Source organism: Peromyscus californicus, unplaced genomic scaffold (assembly GCF_007827085.1).
Source record: "Peromyscus californicus insignis strain IS unplaced genomic scaffold, ASM782708v3 Scaffold_19__1_contigs__length_69161282, whole genome shotgun sequence".
NCBI lineage: Eukaryota > Metazoa > Chordata > Mammalia > Rodentia > Cricetidae > Peromyscus > Peromyscus californicus.
The window spans coordinates 56398008-56420503 of NW_026294491.1; the positions used below are offsets into that span (position 1 = coordinate 56398008).

The window sequence follows — 22496 nt, forward strand, 5'->3', positions numbered from 1 at the left end:
TTACTTTCTATTATATCTAATGAAAACTGCAACAATAACTATCTAGTCTTCAACTCCATCAAAGGCCTTAGAAGGATATAATATTATTTAAGAAAACAAAAAGTGCATTGCAAACAACTTCCAAAAACTTTAGAAATGACAGAGACTGCCTGGACAGTCACCTAAAGTTCCTCTGCAATGTTGGGGCATCCATCTTCAGCCTATAGTTTTCTCTAAACTGCTTTCTGCTGGCTGTGGGAAAAGGGATCTTTTATAGGGGTCCCTGGAAAACTTTTGAGATAATGACCAAGTCCTGGAAGACCAGCAGTAACCTTTGTTGATAGATACTACCTGTCAAGGTTCAGGAGCTATCCCTTGATCACACTTCATCAATACATTCCTGACGGAGTCCATAGCCTCTCCTCTCCTGTGGGAACAAAACTCAAAAGCATTTCTAATTTCCATTTAACAAATATATTTTTTGACTTCTTGTTTAAAATTAAGACATTCCTAAGGTATCTAGATTGGTTCAATTTAACAATCCAGTTTATAATCCCATGTCTCTTAGCAGCTGTTGTTTGCTTCTCAACAATTAAAAGAAAAAAAAAAAAAACCTTCAAAATCAACACAATTACATGCAGGATTCAGACTCCTTGCGCATTTTCCATCTCTATAAGTCTTATGATTTTTTTATTATATTACTTCTCTCTTTAAAGACTTTTTTAACTATTCATTTTTCCTATTACTATACCCTTTTTCTTTTCTTAAGCTTATGCACATTGTTAAACATACTATAACCTGTTTAGAGGCTTTTTCTGTCTGGATCTATTTTACTGTACCTTTTAGCCTTTTTTGACCACATGAGCAAACTTTAGACTGCTAACCTACACCTGGATCTTCCACACAGTTCCTAGGCTGGCTCCAATGGCTTCTTGGGCATGAAAGGTAAGCTTAAAACTTGCAGCTCAGGTGGAGGTAGGTGACCAAGATCAACCTTCCTAGAGCGCTAGAATGCTGGTTCTTTCACTGTGGCAGGTATTTTTTACTTAGTTTTTTGTTTCTATTTAATGTACTGACTGCTCAAGGGGTTGCCAGCAGGCAGAAACTCTTAAAGAAGCCATTACTCTCCCCCCACCCCCAAAGCTTTCTCAGGGCCTATGGAAATACAAGCCTCACACTGGGCACCAATTGTTGTCTTTCTTTAAAACTGTTGCTGTCTTTGAAGCAATGGCTGTCCTAATCAGCAACTGCAACTCTGCCACTACCAGCAGTGGTTCAGCAGTAAGGCCCACAGCCTGGGGGATTCTGTTCTCTCAGGCACTGACTCTTTCAAAGCTACAAAGGGAACTTACCTGAATCTCTGTCCCTCTAAAGAACTCAAGATTCAAATGTTGAGATGGAATTCTGCTCCTCAGAGAGGCTGAATAGCAAGTAGCTCACCTCCTCTCCTTGATTGTGTCTCCCCAAAAGCCCTCACCAATCTCTTATGCCCCACTTAAAAGCCCTTATCCCCCTGGCTCCTCCCTACCACTTCCTGTCAGCTAGTTGCTGACTCAGCCTCTTGACCACAGGTGAATTTTATTTAATCAAACAAAAGTAACACATCTTGGCATCATTAAACAAATGTTTCAGAGCATAAGCAAAAACAACACACCTTAAAATAATCTTCTACAGCAGTGGAGGTGGGCTTTGAGGACTCTTTTTCTCAAGCTTCACTCAGTGTGACAGTGAGACAACTCCTGTTGCCTCTGAGTCAAGATGTAAGGAGTGTCAGATCCAGCACCACATCTGCCTGCATGCTGTCATTCTCCCCTGCCATAATGGTAATGGACGGAACCTCTGAAAGTGTAAGTGAGCCACCCCAATTAAATGTTTCTTTGTAAGAGTTGCTGTGTCTCTTCACAGCAATGAAAATTCCAATTAAGACAGAAGTTGGTACCAGAGACTGGGGTATTGTTGTGATAGGCCTGACCATGCTTTTGTTTGGAGTAATACAGACTTTGGTACTTTGGATTAGGAAAGCAGTGGAATGCTTTAAGCACTACTTAATGAGGAATATTAATAGGAGCATGGAAGATAATTGTGCTAATAATGATTTGAAATATTGGGAACTGGCTCAAGAGGTTTCAGAGAATAATTCTATTATGTTGCATAGAAATAATTCTTTTGATATTTTGATGAAGGAAGTGGCTGCTTTTGCTCTTCTCTGAAGAGTCCGCCTTAGGCTAAAGTAAAGAATTTTAGATTAATGCCATTGGCATAAGGATTCTCAAAATAGCCTAATACAGACTCTGTTGTGCAGATAATAGTGGTAACTTTAATGAAGATTTATAATACAGGGGAGCAAGCTGTGTAGGGTAAATTACAAAACGTAAATTTTGAAGAGAAAAAGAGTACAAGAAAGTGGAATGGAGCTAAATCCTATGTTCAAAGAGATAAATGGATTAAGAAATGGAATAAAGGTGACCTCAGTGAAGTTGCCAACAAGTGAAAAGAAACTAAAGAAAAGCTTAGATCCAGATGTGGTGGAGCACACTTTGCTGAGCTGCAAACAGGGAGTGGAACCAGCCCAAGAGAAATAAGTGTGTTCCAGTCAACAAAGCTGAACAGAATTGGAGATGTGGAGAGCATTTTGAGATCAGACATGGAGATGAAGAGTTTGGAGTATGCCTAGCTGGTTTTTGGTTTTGCTTTGGTTCAGCATTTCCTCATTATGCATCCTTCTCTGTGTTTTGGGATGGTAATGTATATCCTGAACTATATGTATGTGATCTGCTTTTTTATTTTTATTTTTACAGGGGGATTACAGGTAAGAGATTGCCATGCATCTCAGAAGAGATTTTGGACTTTGGACTTTTAAGCATTGTTGAGACTGTGATAGACTATGGAGTTTTTGAAGTTGGACTGAATGCATTTTTTTCGCATTATAATATGGCTGTAAGCCTTTGGGGGGCAGGGAGTAGAATGTGGCAGTTTGAAGGAAAATGGCCCCCAAAGGAAGTGGCACTATTTGGAGGTGTGGCCTTGTTGGGGGAAATGTGTAACTGTGGAGGTGGGCTTTGAGGTCTCCTTTTCTCAAGCTTCACTCAGTGTGACAGCCAGTCAACTCCCTGTTGCCTCTGAGTCAAGATGTAAGGACTGTCAGCTCCAGCACCATACCTGCCTGTATGCCTTCATACTCCCTGCCATGATGATAATGGACTGAACCTCTGAAAGTGTAAGTGAGCCACCCCAATTAAATGTTTCCTTGTAATAGTTGCTGTGATCATGGAGTGTCTTTACAGCAATGTAAACCCTAAGACAACCTCATGCTATAGATAGAGTCCTTTCCTTGTTTGTTTTCCATGAGCACCAGGCAAACATTATACACATAGCCTGCAACCAAACCTTATTCTAACCCAGGATTTAACACCAAGCATTTCCTCTATTTTACTGCAAACCTACTTCTCACACATTTGTGTGTAGTCATGTGTTTACAACTGCTGTCTAAGAATTATTAGTTCCAACATCTTTTCTTTTCTCAATCCAGGTTCTTAAGCACATCGAATTGAATATTCACCTGTACATTAGTATCTCCACCTGGATGATTCATGAGTGTTTAACACTATACTTTTTTCGATCTCTCTTTCTTTCCTCTTTTAATAAACTGACACTTAAAAATACTTTTTAACATTTCTTTTTGTTAAATTAAAAATAGTTCTTTGAGAATTTCATACAATGTGCTATCTTAGTGACCTCCCCTCTCCCAACTCTTCCCAGTTCTGTTCCTGATTCCCTTCCCACACAACTTTGTATCTTTTTTTCCCCCAGCAAAGACAATAGTGTTGCCCACACAACCTTGGATATGTATCTTTCCACTGGAGTGTTTTTTTTTTTACTCACCAGGGGATACACTTTTTACCAAAAACTGACAATTATTCTCACAGCTCTTTGACTACAGGTGTAATTTCCTGACCAACATCCTTGTCCATCCTGGGATGTGCTCTGCCATAGGCTTGCACTAGTCTTTTGCATGTTGTCACAACCGCTATGAGTTCATATAAGCAGCTACACTGCTGTGTCTAGAAGATACTGTTTCTTGGTAGTCATCCACTGTTCTGGCTCTTATACTCTTTCATCCCCCTCTTCTACAATTATCCTGAGCCTTTGGATAAAGGGGTGCAGTATATATGTTCTATTTAGAGCTGAGTATTCCATGTTCTCTTATTCTCTGCACCTTGTCTAGCTATGGGTTTCTGTTTGGATCACCATCAACTACAAATAGAAGCTACCCTGGTGAAGGTTAAGAGAGATCTTAATCTATGTGTGTAATTTTAAGTCATTGACAGTTGATTTAATCCTTGTCAATTTATAGGAATAATAGTAGCTATCCTATAGGTCCTGGAACAGTTATGATGCCAGGTATGTGTTTCATCTCATAAGGTGGGTCGTAAATACAATCAGAAACTGGCTGGCTATTCCTAGGACATTCCTGCTACAATTGCACCAGTGAGCATGTCTTGTTAAGCTGTTATAGTATCTCACAGAGTTCACAACTGGGAAAGGTGGATGATTATTTTTCTCTCCTCTGTGTGAGTGTGAATGTGGTAACACGTGTGTGTCATGGCACAGGCATGAAGGTCAGAGCTCAACTTTACAAAATTCAGTTCTTGCTTTTGGTGAATTATAATCAGATAAAGTAAAAACAGAAGCCAACAGGGCTGCACTAGGAGTTTAGTACACATCCTTTCCCCATTAATGAGATTCATAGAAATCTTACACAGTGGAATTCCTGTTCCTCTGCTTGCCAGATGCCTTAATCAAATACTTGGATGAGGGGCTCTGCTCCCATCTCCTGCCCTGTCCCCCATTGTTCCCTGTCTTTCCATACTGATTCATTATGAACTGGTCCTTTTTAAATATTTTGGAAAGTCTAAAGCAGATGGACTATCACTAGTTGTCTCGCACTCAGCCATAGGTACAAGTCTTGGTGCATAAAGGCCTGGGATTTGAAAGCCCAATAAAGAAAGTATTTAGGAGATAGACCTGGTTGCCCACTAGAGAAAGGGAACTAATTGGTCTTTTCTAGTACTTAAAATAACAATTTAACTTAGATACATATGTATATACATGTATACATATGTATGCATGATCCCTAAGAAAAGTATAACATCAAATGACATGTCCCTGCCATGCCTCTAGCTAAGTTCAGGGAGGAATGGATGTGGGCCAGGTAGAATCAAGTCCTAAATGCTCAGAATTAAATCACTAACACACTGGGAAGGGAGCAAGGTAATATCGATGAAAGGGCCTGCTCTTTAGGTCCCCAGCTGTTCATGGGGATGACAGTCATAAAAAGACAAAGCAAGCTGAGCTAATGGTGCTGCTGCTTATGTGTTCCAATTTCAGAAGCCATGGTTACTTCAGCCAGAGAACATAAAGAAGAGCTATGACGAGAGGGAGTGCTCTTGGTCCATCTGGCAGTCCTTGAGTGACTCTAGTATAGAGTGCAAGTGTTATTGATGAAGCATCATGAGGGACATAGATATTTCTTGCTCAGCTTGTCCCACCAGACCAGCAGGAAGAGTGCTATTATAGTTGGAGCTGTGAGTTGTCTAGTCTGGCTTTGACCTTATTATCAGTTTATCTTGCTTGTTAACTTCCATTTAGTAAAGTTACACCCTATTGGCTTCCCTATCAGTAAGTTTCAATGAACCTTATGTCTCATATCTCACCCCTGAGCATTTTCTACAGTTCACATGAGACTCCTTCAGTGGACTAGCACTGCTGTAGCTTTACTGTTTCATATAAAACCATGGTTTCATTGGTTTTACTTTCGAAATACAAGTTCATGTTTTCAGCTCACTGTTTCTGAGTTCAGCTTCTTTGCTTAGCTTCTTCAGATGCCTCTTCATACTGTTAGCATCGTAAACCTAACTTCATAAAAACAAACATATCCTTCCTGTGTTAAAAATTATTTCCTGACTTGATAACATAACAGATAAAATCTCAACCCATCATCATTCCAGACTGAGTTGTGTGTTTACCTCTGTAGCTTGTCCTCACTTGACAATTTGTCTACCTTGTGTTATGAAATAGAAAAAGAGACCAACGAAGAGTTAGACCAGTAAATAAATAGAGTTCAGTGTGGCAATAATGATATATCTTGGAAGATCTGTGTCAAATATGTATATCTTTTCTTCTTCCTCCTATTAGGGAAAGAAGCAACAGGACAGGAGAAAAAATACACTTTGGGACAAGGCCTGAAAATAAAAGTATATGTAGATGGGATCAAATTAACTACATTCACAGACACATTTTGGTAAAAATATTGAAGTTGCATTCACATGACCCATGCTCAATGCAATGACATCCAAATGCATTTATTGGTGATTGACTTATTTTCAGCACATCGCTCCCACTTTCACTTGTTCTTCATATCTGCACTCATTTTTAGGAAGCTTTCCTCACTGGGACTAGAAGGAGTTGCAACTAAAACAAGCCCTGTCCCCTCCATGCAAGAGTTCTCTACCCAACTTCCTCATTTTAATTTTTTAAACTCTTTTTATTTATTCTTTGTGTCTTTCACATCATGCATCTTGATCCCACTCATTTCCTGTCCATTTGTATCCACCCTCTACTCTTACAACTCCCCCAAATAAAATAAAATAAAATTTAAGAGAAAAAAAGAAGAAAAAAGGAAAAACATTTCATCATGAAAGATGTAGTGCGACATAGTGAGTCACATAGTAAACCCTTTTATTCATATATCTTTATGCGCAAGTGTTCACTGCACAGTCATTGGTCTGGTTTGAGGCCTCTGGTTTCTGCTACACTATGGGTGCTGGACCCTCTCTGAGACTCTACTTGGATATCTTCTGGTAACCCTGTGTTGTGGAGATCTTGGCTTTGGGTCTGCAGTACCAGTCCTTTCACATGCTCCTGTAGATCATAGATGGGGTGAGTATTGGGGTGGGTTATCTCATAACCCTGGCTCTGGACCTGAGTAGTTGTAGGGTTGGTCAGCCCACCAGCTCTCTCCCAGTCTTTCCCACCAGGGTGAGCTCTCCAGCATTGCCCTTGCTAGTTCACCCCTTGCAGTGATGAGCAAGTGGTAGGTCCATTTCTCCTGTTTTCACATTCTCAGAGTTGGCTCTCCCATACCTATACCTTTAGGGCTAGTTCTATTGTATTGCCCAAGTGAGGTGTAGGGGCCACTTTCCGAAGTGCTGGAGCTGGTGAGCAGACAGCTCTCCCACCTGCTACAGGTTTTGCTTCATCTTTTCTTAGTTGAATAGTTTCTAGTATTTTGTGCTGTTAACCCATCTTTTACTTTAACCCATATTTCCTCATTCCTTAAAGCCCTTTCAATTTATTTTCCCTACTCACCAGTTAATACATTGTTTATGCAATCTAGATTGCCTCATGGTGCTCAAAGGACACATTGACTAGCACTACATACAAAGCAATTTTTTTTCCATTTTCTACTTTCCCTAGTTCCTTAGAAAAGATAACCAACTGATAACACATTTTCTGCACCTTGTCCTTATCAAACCTGGTCTTTCACGATCTACTCATATTGGTTGCTGTTACCATGATCATCAACCTGTGTTTATTAGATGTTTCTGTTCACATACACAACAGGTTCAAATTAACTTGCAGGAAATTCAGAGGTTAGCATCTCAAGAAAATATGTCTTAATAGGAAAAATAAGTCACTAGCATGGAGAGTATGTCTATACAATATCAAAAGAATGGGCATAAGAGCAGGGATGGCTACACAGTGTAGGAGAAGATTGTGAAGGGAAGAAGAACTCAGGACAGAATTCAAATGCACATCCATGTTAAGGAGGGTGAGCACAGAATTCTTACAGGGTAGAAAGCTGTGAAGGGTAGTTAAGATATTAAATTAATGCCACCTGATGGTACTTGAGGGCGGAGGAACTGGACATGAGGCTACAGTTTGGCAAAGTAGAATTGAACATAATTAAAATGAAAGATCAGTGTTCAAATTTCTTTTCTGGTAAACAAAATGATAAGTTGCTTATGTCTATTTGCTTTTATTGTCTTATCTGTAAAATAAGGATACTTACTACCTCTGTCTGCTGGGTTTCCAGTGAGAATTAAAATGCCTAGCAAAATAGACTGGCCTAAGGTGAGTCTTAGCTAGCTGTATTAACTGTGTTATTTCTGAAAGGAGAAATGATGGACATTTTCTAGCTATTTTGATGTTTTACTGTAATTCAAAACAGTAGCTCAAGATATATAAAAAAGTGGTTGATTGTAGGACTGGGGCGGACAGTATATAAAATGAGTTATATGGTATTTCTATAAACTCAGAAAGTGGCATGAAAAGTTATAAGGGTGCTGAGGAGCTATGGAAGCCAGCGGAAACAATCCCCACAGGTCAAAGTTAGAATACTTGTGGTAACACATTATAATAATGTGTTAAACATATTGTGGTACTGGATCATAAATCTAAGCGTAACTCTAATTTCCATTAGCCAGTACTGGCATACATAAAGGCTGATACATGTATAGAGAAGAATAGGTGAATCTTGTGCAATCTCAGATAATTTATAAAGATGTCCTGCTTTCAAAATCTGGCATTACTTCCTAGTTCTGTAAGGGTGTGCTGTACATGGAAACTCCACCGCTAGAATACAATATAGAAAGAGCAGGGGTAACTTTATGAGAGAAGGCAAACACCACCTATACCATATCAGTAATGTCCACATCAATGATGAGTTGTAAGTCATGATGATGGCATGTATTTTTATACAATATGATACCAATTTTATTTCATCTCTGTTGATTCCTCACAAATGCCTATCACACTGACATAAACATGAGAAACACACACACAAAGAAAATACTCATAAAATTTCATTTTGGAGTGTTTTACAAAATGTCTCACCAAAACAGTCAAGATCATCAAAAACAAATCTGAGAGACTGTCATAGCTAAGAAGAATCTATTTAGACATGGTACCTGTATACAACATGGGTTTTAGTGAGTGGCCTGAAACATAAAAGGTAATCAGGAAGAAACTAAGGAACTCTAAAGAGTATGTGGATATTGGTAATGATTCTTCAGTGTGATATTTTTAATTGTGATGAGCATTTTGTGCCAAATACATCGATAACAGGACAGAAAACAACATAGGCATGGGAAAATTCTATCTTTGCAATTTTTTCTTTCAGTTATATGCATTCAATGAGTTTTTGTGTAAAATTCACATACAATCCTTAAAACTGAATTTGAATTTCATGCATTAAGTTTCATTGCCTTTCCCCCAGACTGCATAATAATGCAATCAAAGAATCCACTTTGTTGGGGCTATCATATCAGTAGGGCTATTTAAACAGGAAAAAAAACCATAAAATACAACAAACTTCAGTGAGTTTGTCTGCGCTCTGTCATTAGTTATATTCTTTTCTATCACAAATATATTTATGCTTTTAATTATAAAAAATAAAATCATTGCTTGATGGAGTAAATTTGATACTGTTCTATAGCACTGACTAGAAAGTTACTCACTTGCTGAGAACAGTGAAGAATGCTAGATGCAATAATGGAATGATTTCTTATTATCACCTGGTATTTGTTTTTGTTTTGGCATCATAAGTTTGTAGATACTGTTATCCATATTTGTAAATGGACTCAGTGGAAGTTGGCCTAATTATTGCTTGTTCAAATATCAAAAGAATCATAATATTTTTTGATCAAGCTAAACAGCATTGCGATGTTAATTATTATCTAATTTCTTCAATTTGAAAACATTGACCAGAGTAGTATTTTTCTTCTTTCTCTAAATATATAGAAATATTGTTCCCGGCTAACCAAGTGTGCATTTTCATTTACATTTACAAGGTTCTTTCTGTGAAACCAGAGGAAACTTGGACCTGAGCTGAATATGCTGAAGCTGCAAATGCAAGAAAATGTATGATATTGACTCTTAATAAGATAAAGGGTTGGTGGAGAAAAGCATCTTCTATCTTTAAAGCAACTGTGAAAATTCTAATAGGCATGTTCGCAGGCACAAGTATGTTTGCAGACTGAGATTGCGATTGGAAAGGACAATATTTCTTTACTAATGTTAGTTCAACAACATCAGGGCTTTAAAAAAGGCTCTGAGGAAAGGGGGAAAATGCTTGACAAGAGGAATAAAAAGCCACATTAGGCATCAGTGAAATATATCATCAGGAAAGACTATATACAGAGGCTGGAGGAGAAGAAAGTGAACTGTGTGGCGAGGTATAATAGTTACAGCCTCTACGTGATAGAATTGCACGTGTGATCCATCATGCTAATTCTGCCTCCAATCTTCTCAGTCAGATTGTGTCTCCTAGTGCCCATTATTTGTGGTCTTCATTCTGCCTTTCAGGTTACAAAGATCCAACCAGGGGCAGACCACTAACATGACCATTCTCTAACAACTAGGATTCTTTTCTTATAATAGACTTGAGTTAAGGGCTTTCTTCCACTAGACCTTCTACAAAAGATTTTCATCTTTCAGAAGATAAGTATTACATAACACTTTATATGGAACCCAATTAAAAGTCTAAATAGGTGCACCAAGCACATTCTACAACTGCAATAAAGTATTAAACTTACATAAGGTAGCACCGTCCCCCTTTGTTGTTAGGGTAGAAAAAAAAAGAGGCCATGGATTTGAAATAGAGCAGGAAGTGTTCTGGGAGCATTTGGAGGGAGGAAAGGGGAGAGAGAAATGATATAATTATGCTATAACCTCGAAAATAAATTTAAAAAGTGTTGAAAAAAAAAACCCTAGCCTTCCATGAGGTCTATGTTCCAATCCTTGGAAATTAGGAGATCCAAGGAAGACCAGAGCATTGAAGAATAGATCCGGAGGCATAGGCCGTACTTCATTTCCTCAGGATGAATGTCCCATACGCAGGTATATGCTGACAGGTGCCCAGGCATGTATTCCCATACATGAACCTCACCCAACCAGTCATGGACACACAAGTAGACCAGCACACGTTGCACAGATGTGACACACACAGGCAGGTTGGTGAAGTTGGAGGCTGAGACCTCTGACCTCATGGCCATCTCCATACAGAATCACATCACAGTACCATTATGGCAAAAACAGTTATACAACAGATTCTATTGCTTTTGCCTTGTGGTTCCTCAGATTTCCTGTGAGGTATCTTGTGCTGACTCACACCCACCCCCATGGATGTGTCATCATGTTTTAATGGATTCACGCCTGCTGTTCCTGCCAATGCCATGTTGTGTCCTTGTCAACTGGCCCAGTGGCCTTTCTTCCCAACACTTTCTCTTTACTTGAAATTCTTTAGAAATTCTGCAATTACTATGTTTCTGTTTATTTTTTTGGAAATCATTCCAAGAGATACACATACAAAGAGTTTAAGAAAGGCATCCTTATGTAAAATTATTTTGTAAATTTACAGCTGGTTCTAATAAATGATTAGAATAATGATCCTATCTTTCTCAATTAAAGTTTTTCTTCTATAATGAGGCACCTATTTGAGGGATAAATTGCTTAAAATTTTTTTTCTTCATTTTATATTTCACAAATATGTATTAGAAAATTCTGTTTCTTACAGTTTCACTTGAAGAAAAACATAGGTTCCTGTATCTGTTCCCACTACACTCCTTTATTTTTCTTGACTTTATGGTTTAATTAAAAATTTCATTTACTTTTTTAAGTTTTTATTACATTTTTATTTTGTGTTTGTGTATGTAGTGGGTCTGTGTACATGTATATATACATGAGTGTGTGTGTGTGTGCTCGCGCGCTCGCGCACCAACTATGGCATACATTTGGAAGTTTATAGGACAATTTGCAGGAGTTTACTCTCTTCTGCCACATTGCAACCCAGAAATCAAACTCAAGTTGTTCGTCTTAGAGGTTCTTATCTGCATCTTGCTGGACATTTCTTGATTTCTTCCAAGAAAACTTTAGCTGTTGCGTTAATTTTTCCTTTGATAAATTAGAACTTTGCTTAAGGCAGAAAGATATCCTAGCATGGAGAGTGAGTACTAAGCACCTCCCCCAACTGAGGAGCTATTGGCAATGAATGGATGTTGGGAGAAAGAGTCAGTTCTCTTCAAGGGCGTGGCTCTGTCAGATCCATCAGTGGTAGGTCACATGTTCAAGTGTATGTCTGGAGCAAACCTGAACTGAATAGGTATAAAAGCAGACATAAATTTGGGGGTGTAAGAAAGGAGAGTGGGGTCTGGGAGGAGTTGGGAAAGAGTGACTGTGATCAAAATATCTTGTACAAAATTCTCAAAGAACTAATAAGGAAAACATTAAAATAAAAATAGGCATTTGTTATAAGACCACTCAAGATTGAAGTTAATCTTGTTCCTTATATCTCTCATTTAATGCCACATTTATCACTTTTTTATTTTATAATTACTGTGTGCACAGGAACTAATATGTTTCTTCTTCAGAAAAAGATTTGTAATAGCAAAAAATTATATGAATGTACCCAACTCCAAAGGGGAGCATTGGGGGTGGCCACTGTAAAATAAGACTACTCTAAAGTCCTATAACCTGGCAACTAGTGCTATGAGAGAATGAGGTATCCTGGATTCAGCAAAGATGACATCGTGAGCCTGGAAATGACTTTTTTTTTATTCGTGATAAAGAACCATTTGTGCCAGCAAATCAATGACTTTTTCAGAAACCAGTAGTTTATTTGTCAGTAATAAAGTCAGGTCATGGGGGTAAGGTGCTGATTTAAGAGAGAAAATGGCAGCAACAGCCATGACAAATGACCACTACAAATAACAACTTTGTCTATTCATTCTAAGCACCAATTAGTCAACATGTCAATCAAAACAAAATGAGAATGTCAATCAACACTTATAATGACTTACAGTTTGTTTTCTATGACACTGTTTTTATTACCTTAGGATTTAATTTTCAAAGACTTCATAACAATCAAATGTAAACATAAATACTGCACACAGGTATGGGAAAGATACAAATTATATAGAATTGATATCATATGAATTTATATAAGTATGAAAGCATCTTAACAAACAATTGCTCTCATGTCTAAAGTTTACTTTGTGAAAAACAATAAGCAATCCCTGACAAGATGACCAGCAAACTTAGAACTCTGATGAAAAAGGCTTGGCTGATTCTCACATTTCAGAAGTATCAGACACTAATTTTCTCACATGTTTATATGTAGGGGTATTTATACAAGTCAACATCATTTTATCATCCATATGTGACTATTAGGAATGTCTTATTAACTGAATTTAAATAAAGCTGAAGAGTCAAACAATTCATAATTAAAAAAATAGCTTGGTGTTTTTTAATTACCTAAAACTTCCCTTTTCTTTTCATATTAATTGATTCTCTAAGGCTCAATGAGAAGGACAGAGAAGGTGGCTTCCATTTGAGTTTTAGTTTGTTGAGTTTTAGTGCATATGACTTGGTAAAAATCCATGGTTTCTTCTGAATCCCTGATATTCATACTCTGTACTGTCACTTTAAACATTTTTTTTTGTTTCACACTAAATGCTTGTGAGCAATGATTCAATGCTTTAATTCCTACATAACCCAAGGAGCCTTGGGAAGCAGAATGACTCACAAACAAATGAGTTCCATCCACCATTTGTGTGGGATATGAGATGAACAGTGACTCACTTTAATAAAATTCCCCAACATAAACAAAGCTAGAAACTCGAGAGTTAGAGAACAAAATTCAAAATCATTTTATAAGTATCTGAAGTTTGTGTTGTATTTCTCATATTGCTTTACCTCAGCTCAACTCCCCATTTAACTTGTTATCCTTGCTTCCAGGATGCATTCACACAGCAGTAGAAGTACAACAAGAACTAGCAGAGGAAACTCCCTCAGTCACTTTAATCTAAACACAGACGTTTAAAGCTCCAAGCAGGTGTTCTGTATGATTCATTTTCTAAAGTTTTCTCTTGTAATAATAACATTTATTGACCACATCATGTGCACTAACTAATGTGAGGAATATTTCACCTCCCATATAATTGACGTTAGCAGCTATTCTTCAAGGGACCTTTTAATATAATGTTTTATTTACTGTTTGAGAATTTCATAATACACGGTTTCAAAGATACATATGGTTTTATCACATTTACCTCTCACTCCTCCCCCTAAATTCTCCTGTATCTACTGTCACCCCCCCCCCACTCCTTCCAACTTCATGTCATCACTTTTTATTTACTATAACCTACTGATTCTAAATTGTGCTGACCGTATACACATGGGTATAGGAGTCAACCTACCAGAGACCACATCCTTAAAACCGACAACCATCAACTTTCAATAACTTCTCAGCTAAGGCGGGAGGAGCCAGAGTCCCTCCCATCCAAGATGGAATGTTGACAGGCTTAATCATGTAATCATGTGCTGTTTTTTTTTTTTTTTTGTAGGCAACTGCTACTGATATGAAAACCAGTTCATTGGTTCTGTCATGGCTAGAAGACACAGGTAATCTAGATATACCATGTTTTATAAATATTTATTAGCACTTTGAGAATTTTATATAGTGCGTTGATCACATTCACCCAGCTGCCAACTCTTCCCAGATCTATTGTTCCCTTCCATCTACCTAATGTTGTGTACTTCTTTCCCCATCAAGACAAATATGTGCTACCCAAATATTCTTAGATATATGGCCTTCCACTGGAGTGTGGTTGACTTACTAGGGACTAGACTTTTAGAGAAACTCATGTCACAGGAGTAACCAATTGTTTTCTAATTAATTCCTGCTATGCAAGATGAAACCTATACTTGGTATTATTATTGGTCCAAGAACCACTAGCTACACATGTCATAGGCTATAGTGTTAAACTGATTTCTAGTTACTTATCACTATACCCATAGATTAATGCCTCTCTCAATCCTCATTAGAGAACCTTCTATTTGCAGTTGATGGTTATATACACAGAGACCCACATCTAACAAGGAATGCAAAGTAAGAGACTATAGATTTCTTAGCCCTAAGTGAGAAGGACATGTTGCACCCCCTCCTCCAAAAGTGCAGGGATCATTGTGAACGAGAGGTATTAAGAGTTTAAGAGCCAGATGTGGTGGCAATTACAATCAAACATTGTCCTCCTATACATAGGGAAGCTGCACATAAGAATTTACAAGGGTTGTTACAACGTGCACAGGACCTGTGCAAGCCTAAGCTATAAAGCATAGAGAAAGGAATTGAGCATAAAATTCCACTCCCAGAAGTGTAGATAATGACAAATATTAGCTTCTGGGAGAGGGAGAGACAGTTTTCTTTAATACTTCAGTTTTACCAATAAAAAAACTTCAGTTACAAGACTCAGCAAATTGCTATTAATATATGTCTGTCTCATTGTAAATTCCATGCATTTCCTATGTTCTGACAATAGCTACTTAGTCCCATTCACATATGAAGGCATCTATTCTATTCTTGAGCATGCCCTTCAGCAAACAGGCAGACAGTGCCTCTCCAAGTACCAATTAAATGCATCCATTTAGCTTGTCAGCAGTTCACTTGGAATTGTTGTTTCTCTTGTTGGTTCATTATGAAGCAATTAGGTCTTTGGCAAATGACAGAGGTAAAGATGACTGAATTGACTCCTATGTACCGTATTGCCAGTATTTCACCTTTGAGATCTTGCTCATCTACTATTGAGATCATATTGAAATATGATATTAATAATAATATTATTATTAATTAAAATATTATTTTTTAATTATTAAAATTATTTTTCTGGAAAAGTACTTTATAAAATGTTTAAGAGAATGGATCTCAATACAAGGTAGGTTGTTGTTTAAAATCCTCTGATATTAAAATAGGCCTGATGAAAATCATACTGACATGAACTCTGGGTAGTCTCATTTAGATAACTCTCTTGTTTCCATTTTTACCTGTACGAGTTACAGTCTATTGAGAAAGCTAAGCTTAAATCACCAGCTGTTTTTGTTCCAGCAGGTGGAATCTTCTTATTCAGGTCACATACAAAAAAATTCACAGTAAACACTAGCATAACAGAGACATCCCAACCCTTGAAAGATTATGTCGTAACTAAGCAAAACAGTAAAGAGAGGGAAGCTCCTATGTGAGGGTGATTCATAGAAGAGGCAGCCTGGCAAAGAGCACAATTCTTGTCATCGGAATATATATTAAAGAAGGAAGTGAGCTGCCACAAAGAGAGGCCAGCCAGAGAAAGGGGTTTGAAGGGAATCCAATTTTAGGAAAGTTTCTGCCAAAGAGCATCACGATGTACTCTTGACTGCTTTGTCTCTAGAGTGAAAACAACATGGCAATTGGAATGTGCCTAAGGGACTTTTATCCACAAAACCTGCAATCTTAACTGAGAAACTTAAAACACAGTTTTTATAGGATAAAATCTAACACACATGATGGGTAAATAGAAGAGTGAGACATATGGATGGAGATGGCCAATCTCTTGGTATTTGATTTTACCAATTATTTTTGCAGCCTTGGTGGTTATAAATTTTTAGTACTTTATTAGCCATAGACATACAGTCAGGAAATGATACAGGCAACCGTTTTATAGATATTTCTTTTCTGGCATATGTTAAATTCTCAAATTTCTGTCTTCTTTGGATACACCCAATGAACAGACATGTTAGAATGTAAAGCCGAAGTTTTAGAGAGAAAGATATAGCCCAGATTTGTTTCATTAATTTATTTATTTTCAACTTGGCTCACAGTTCCAAGTTTCTTACCAAGGCACTGTATCTTTGCAACAAGAAATTAAGCTAAAATAGAAGGTATGTTCTGCTGTCTTTTTTTTCTTGGCTCACTCTTTTTTTTTTTCCTCTGCTTTGAGCTGTAGAGGTGAGACCAGGAGGCAGGGCCTTGAACCTTCCTGAATACTGACAAACTCATTTAGGTAGTTGCATAGAACACTGAGAAATCAGTGGTGTTTACTTTAAGCCTGGATCTGAGACTTAATTCCTTAAGCCATCATATAAACGCTATAACCAGTGTCCCTTGTGTGGGCATATAGGTAAAGCATATAAGAGAGTAAAGCTCTCTCAGCGTCCATCCTGAGGACTGATGCAGCTTTGGACTAGCCATATCGGCATTCAGTGCCTCTTTCTTTGGCATTTAACCTGGCCCCAACTCAGTGCAGTTTGAAAGAATCCTTTGTGAAAACTCCTCTACTACCATTTTGAAGACAACTTTAAAAAGGTATTCAGCTGGTCAAAGTAATCTTGCTGTTTTTTTGTTTGTTTGTTTGTTTGTTTTTCTGCTTGGCTCCTAATGAGAAATAGTTTCTCTTTCTGTCCTTGTTGCATTAAATCTGAACTTAATGTGGAATTTTAGTCAAGAAAAATCAATAATCTGTTATCAGTTGTCACTGATGCTTCTCCAGCATCACTAACAGTAATGGATATTTTGTCTCTTTCCCAGGACAGGATAATTTCCCAACTCTCCTCCTACAAGTTAAGGGTTTGGTCTCTAATGCTTCTTAGAGCATGAGATTAAAATAGATTAATGTCCTTTTGTCTTACTTAGGGTTACTCTTGCTCTGATGAAATACAATGGCCAAAAGCAACTTGGGGAGGAGTTTATTTGGCTTATGCTTCTTTATCACTGTTCATCACTGGAGGAAATCAGGATGGGTGCTCAAGGAGAGCAGGACCCTGTAAACAAGAGCTGATGCAGAGGCCATTGAGGAGTGTGGTTTACTGGCTTGTTCCTCATGGCTTGCTCAGCCTGCTGTCTTGTAGAACCTAGAACCACCAGCCCAAGAATGGCCGTACCCATAATAGACTGGTCCTTACCGCATCAATCACTAACAAGAAAAATTCCCTACAGGCTTACCTGCAGCTCAGTCTTAAGGAGGTATTTTCTTTCTCAGGTGAGGATCCTCCCTCTCAGATGACTATAACCTATGCCAAGTTGACATAAAACTAGCCAGAATACCTTTAACCATAGTTACGAAGATTCAAGGTACAAGCTAGACTTTAGTGCTTAGCCGGACAATGTGCCCCTATTTATCCATGCCACTGAGTCCTGAGCACTCTTCCCTTTCCTGTCTCCTGGCACTTTTGTGACCCCTGATAAAGGCTATGGGGAAAGATTTACAAGAATGTCCTAATCTTTTTGTGTCTGTCACCTCAATTTTTTTTTTCTACTTGACTTCTTGGACCCACTCAGCCAGGTAAAATTTTAGCTGAATCCTTAAACTGCTAAGATGTAGGATATACATCTTTCTTCTCTTGAGTGTTTTGAGGAGCACAAAACAGTTAATGTGTAAGTTTACATACTTTCCTTTAATTTTTTTTTTATTTTCTTTAGAAAAAGTCTCACTGTGTTGCCCAGCCTGGTCTCAAACTTCTGAGCATCCTGTACCAGCCTAAGTGCTGGGATGATAAGAATGTGCCATCGTGCCAGGTACGCTGAAATGCTGTTAAGATGTTTTTTAAAATGATTGGTAGGTTGAAAATGACTTTCTGTTTGTTTCCATTTATCCATTTTCAGATTTACTTCCAGCCGTGTATCTCAGATCATATTTCCAAAAACAGGATGGAAAATGTTTGCTGTTTGTTTTCTAACACAGAGGGCGGTAAATGCTGTGTCATGGAAACAACCTTTTGCAAATGCAAAGATTGGCTGATGTGCCATTCTTTGCAGATTCAAAGCACTCAGATTCAGTTAGACATGATTTTTGCTTTCAGAAAAAAAAATGTCATCACATTTAACACTATAGATTTAGAATAGGTTGGCCTACTAATGTACTTATAAACAATTCTCTGTTGGATTCATCTTAGGCATGCAGTTTTATGTTTTTATGTAGGAACATTTTTTTTTTCATACAGATGGAGCATTCATGCCTGATCACTGCATGCCATGAGTCTGCTAATGTCTTTGAGTGAGATCTTGTTCTTTTTTATGAGAATGGACTTAAATCCTGCCACTAGAAGAGTGAGAACAGTGAGTATGTTTTAGAAGGACAGATTTTACCCAGAATATAAAATATTTGAGCTCTGAATGTAAGATAAATTCAAAACCCTAGCAAATGTATTAGGACATTTGTTTCAGAGAGGGGAGGGAGGAGGTAGTGAGGGAGGACAAGAAGTTGGGGAGGGAAGATTAGAAATTCAAATATAGAGTGATGATGCCACCCCTGATAGTCATGCAAAAACCCCAGTGCCAGGCATGAGTTTACCATGATAATTTAGGTTATTGACACTGTTGCCTTCTAGAACTTGAAGGTAAGACCCTATTGTTGGTGACACCATAGACACACAGGACATGGAGGAATTGAACTGGAATTGACTTGGAGGCCTATTCCTTGAGGGCTAGCTCTCATAGTATCCAAAGGTGCTATGTAAGCTGCCCAGGGAGATGAGCATTTGATGGTTCTAGCCAGATGTAAAGTCTATCAACCATAAAAATGACTTGATTGGTGAGACATCTCCAATATAATGGTTCTTTTATCTTGGAGTAGGCAATCACTGTCTGTTTGGACTTAAGGCATTCTTTGTTGGAGGAAATTCACATCTGGTACTGTAAGCCTATGTAGCTATCCACAGCTGGGGAAGTCAGAGGAGAACCTGTTACTGCCATTTTCCTAAAGCAATATAATTTCTAACTGTGTTCTAAATACTCTCTTTACTGCCTCAGATAAGTGCAGCTCTCATCCCTCATTAAAGAAGCTTTGATTCCAAAATCAGTGGAGACTATTACAGAGATCCGGGACTACCAAAAATGAAGAGAAATGAAGCCAACCCCAACTGACACATCTGCAATGCAATTCCTACACCTAAGGCTCAGGGAAAAGGAAAAAAAAGAGGGGAAGAAAGCCTGTGAGATCCAGGGGCCTCCTACGCCCATTGCTAGGCAGTGTTCCCTAGGTAAGATAAGGGAAATGCATCCGTGGAAGCTAAGCAATATGGTTCCCTGAACAAGATCAGCATGGCAACAGCAACTGGCGTGTCAACAGTGACGGGAGTAAATTACACGCCTCCCACCCCTAGATGAAAAGCTGTAACACACCTCATAACAAAGCCCCAGGTAGATCAATGGCTGCTGAGAAGAGCAGTAGTTTCCTCCAAGATCAAGCTCCCACACAGTAAGCTCTATCCCAAATGGTTAGTGCCACACACATGTACATATGCATAAGGATAAATGGACTCAGAGGTTGTATATGTATATGTTTTATTATTATTACTAACAATAATAAAGAAAAGACTGAATTTGGGAAAGAATGGCACCAGAGGAGTTTGATGGTGGGGGAAGAGTAGGAATGATATAGTTCCTGTGTTTGTGTATGAAGTTCTAAATAAAAGAAAAATAATGTGGCAAATCAGTGTCAGGTAATGGAAGGGCAGTCTTTCTTGAACAGTTGTTGAGGAGACTGATTTATAAAGGCCACTGCTCATCTGTCAGTACTGTTGTAATGCGGCAATGGGATTTCTGAAAATAACTATATTCTAAGAGACTGGAACTTGAACCTCACAGTCCAAGTTAATATTATATCTTGATGTCCCTTAAGACTGGTATGCTACTGTATACTAAAACTGTTTGCTTAAGCACCTTTTAGGAGAACAATGTAACAACAAATCCTACTTGCATTGGATTTTCTGTATAATCAACTCTACAACCTAAGCTAATGCATAGCTACAGTCTTAATTTATGTACTCTTCCATGCCTCTGACTCAAAGTAATCCATGTGTATTATTTGCTGAAAGCTGAAAATACAAAAGTTGAAAAGGGCTTCCTAAAATCTGCTACAAAGGTCAAAAGCAACAATTTATGACATTTGGTTGATAAACAGTGATGTCTGTTATCTGGGTCAGTTTGAACTGGTGACTTAATCCCTTGTAAAATTCTGTTAGAGATGTCTGTAAAGAATCCCACTTCTTTCCATGTGATGCTTTCTATGCTGTTCAATAAATCCAGAGTTAAGCCCTTTGTTAGGGACAGACATAAACAACTCATACAACAGATAAACAGAGAGCTCATCCAACAGCTCACACCACACATATAGATTCACAAGATAGCCTTCACTCAGGCACAGATTTAGACTCACACAACAGCCTACAATATGGAAGACACAGTAAGCAAGAAGTAGAGAATTCAAATCTGGACTGGCTTGTGTTTAAAAACTTCTAAGGGGAAGTGCTATCTATTTCTTTAATTTGACACTGATGCATTATTGGATAGTGCTAACAGACTTTGTACTAGACAGATAAGCCAACTCTCTAAGACAGTTCACACAGCAGACACCACTCATACACAGACACGCAGACAAAACCAGATATACACAGAGACAGGCACAGACACAGGAACAAACAATTTCACAGGCCAGACTTAAGCACAGATTCAGACTCACACAACAGACAGGCAGAGGGCAGAAGACACACAGAGCACAGATTTGACAATTCAAATCTGGATTTGCTGTTGGCTAAATGACTCCATGGAGAAGCACTTTTATTGTTATTTTTAAATGTTACATCAGGGAGTTACTGTTGTCAGAGTTAATCACTAATATGCACGATTCTTGCATGGTGAGTTTTCCTTATCATATCTGGGCAGAGAGCGGCTCCCTGTGATTTTCTCACTTCCCACTGGATGTTTCCCCCAGCCAAACAGAAGTCTGGATAGGTAAAAGTCTTGTCAAAATTATGTTGAAAACTCACCACATTTCATATTCTTTTAAGAGTCCAATAACCGAAGTAGTTAGACACAAATTCTAGTCACTTTAAAGGGCGTCATTAACTGTTTTGAAGCAACTCATTGTGTCTTAACTTCTTTTATGTTATTCTAAAATATGTCCCCCAGAAAAGCAACAGAGAGGAGGAAGGGATTTATTTGGCACACATGGAGATTGAGCCAGGTGGTTATAACACATCTACAGACATGAGTAGTGAAACTAACGCTCCCAAGCCACCTATGCTAAGATAGCTGTGTAGCTGGAGTTTTCCTGCCTGGCCCACAGTCAGGACAAATCTCTGTCACCTGCCAGTCCCACAGCCGTCAGACCCAACCAAGTAAACACAGAGACTTATATCGGTTACAAACTGTATGGCCGTGGCAGGCTTCTTGCTAACTGTTCTTATAGCTTAAATTAATCCATTTCCATTAATCTATACCTTGCCACATGGCTCGTGGCTTACCGGTATCTTCACATTCTGTTTCTCATCGTGGCGGCTGGCAGCGTCTCTCTGACTCAGCCTTCCACTTCCCAGCTTTATTCTCCTCCTTGTCCCGCCTACACTTCCTGCCTAGCCAATGGCCAATCAGTGTTTTAATTATTGACTAATCAGCAACACATTTGACATACAGAACATCCCACAGCACTTCCCCCTCTTTTTTTTTTCAAAAAGGAAGGTTTTAACCTTAAAGTAAAATTACATATAATTTGGGAATTTGGGCGTAGTTTCTCTTACTACTTCCTGCTGGAGGGGGGCGCTGTATCTTATGGGGACACAAAGAAAATTTTAGGATCATGGAAAAGTCCATGAGGGTGTATCATCTGAGCCAGTTGCCTTCAAACCATTCTGGATGTTGGATCATCTGGGCC

At 38.4% G+C, this 22496-nt stretch overlaps 1 long non-coding RNA gene across 2 annotated transcripts in view; it reads left to right on the plus strand.

Moving 5' to 3' along the window:
* The window catches only part of LOC128114128 (uncharacterized), a 37591-nt gene extending 15716 nt beyond the window's left edge, over positions 1-21875 (plus strand). For both annotated transcript variants that reach the window (XR_008219724.1, XR_008219723.1), the window contains exons 2-5: positions 14382-14439; positions 18266-18361; positions 18787-18901; positions 19595-21875. This is a non-coding gene — a long non-coding RNA (uncharacterized LOC128114128). The remainder of the gene's footprint in view (positions 1-14381; positions 14440-18265; positions 18362-18786; positions 18902-19594) is intronic.
* Positions 21876-22496: the final 621 nt, after the last annotated feature.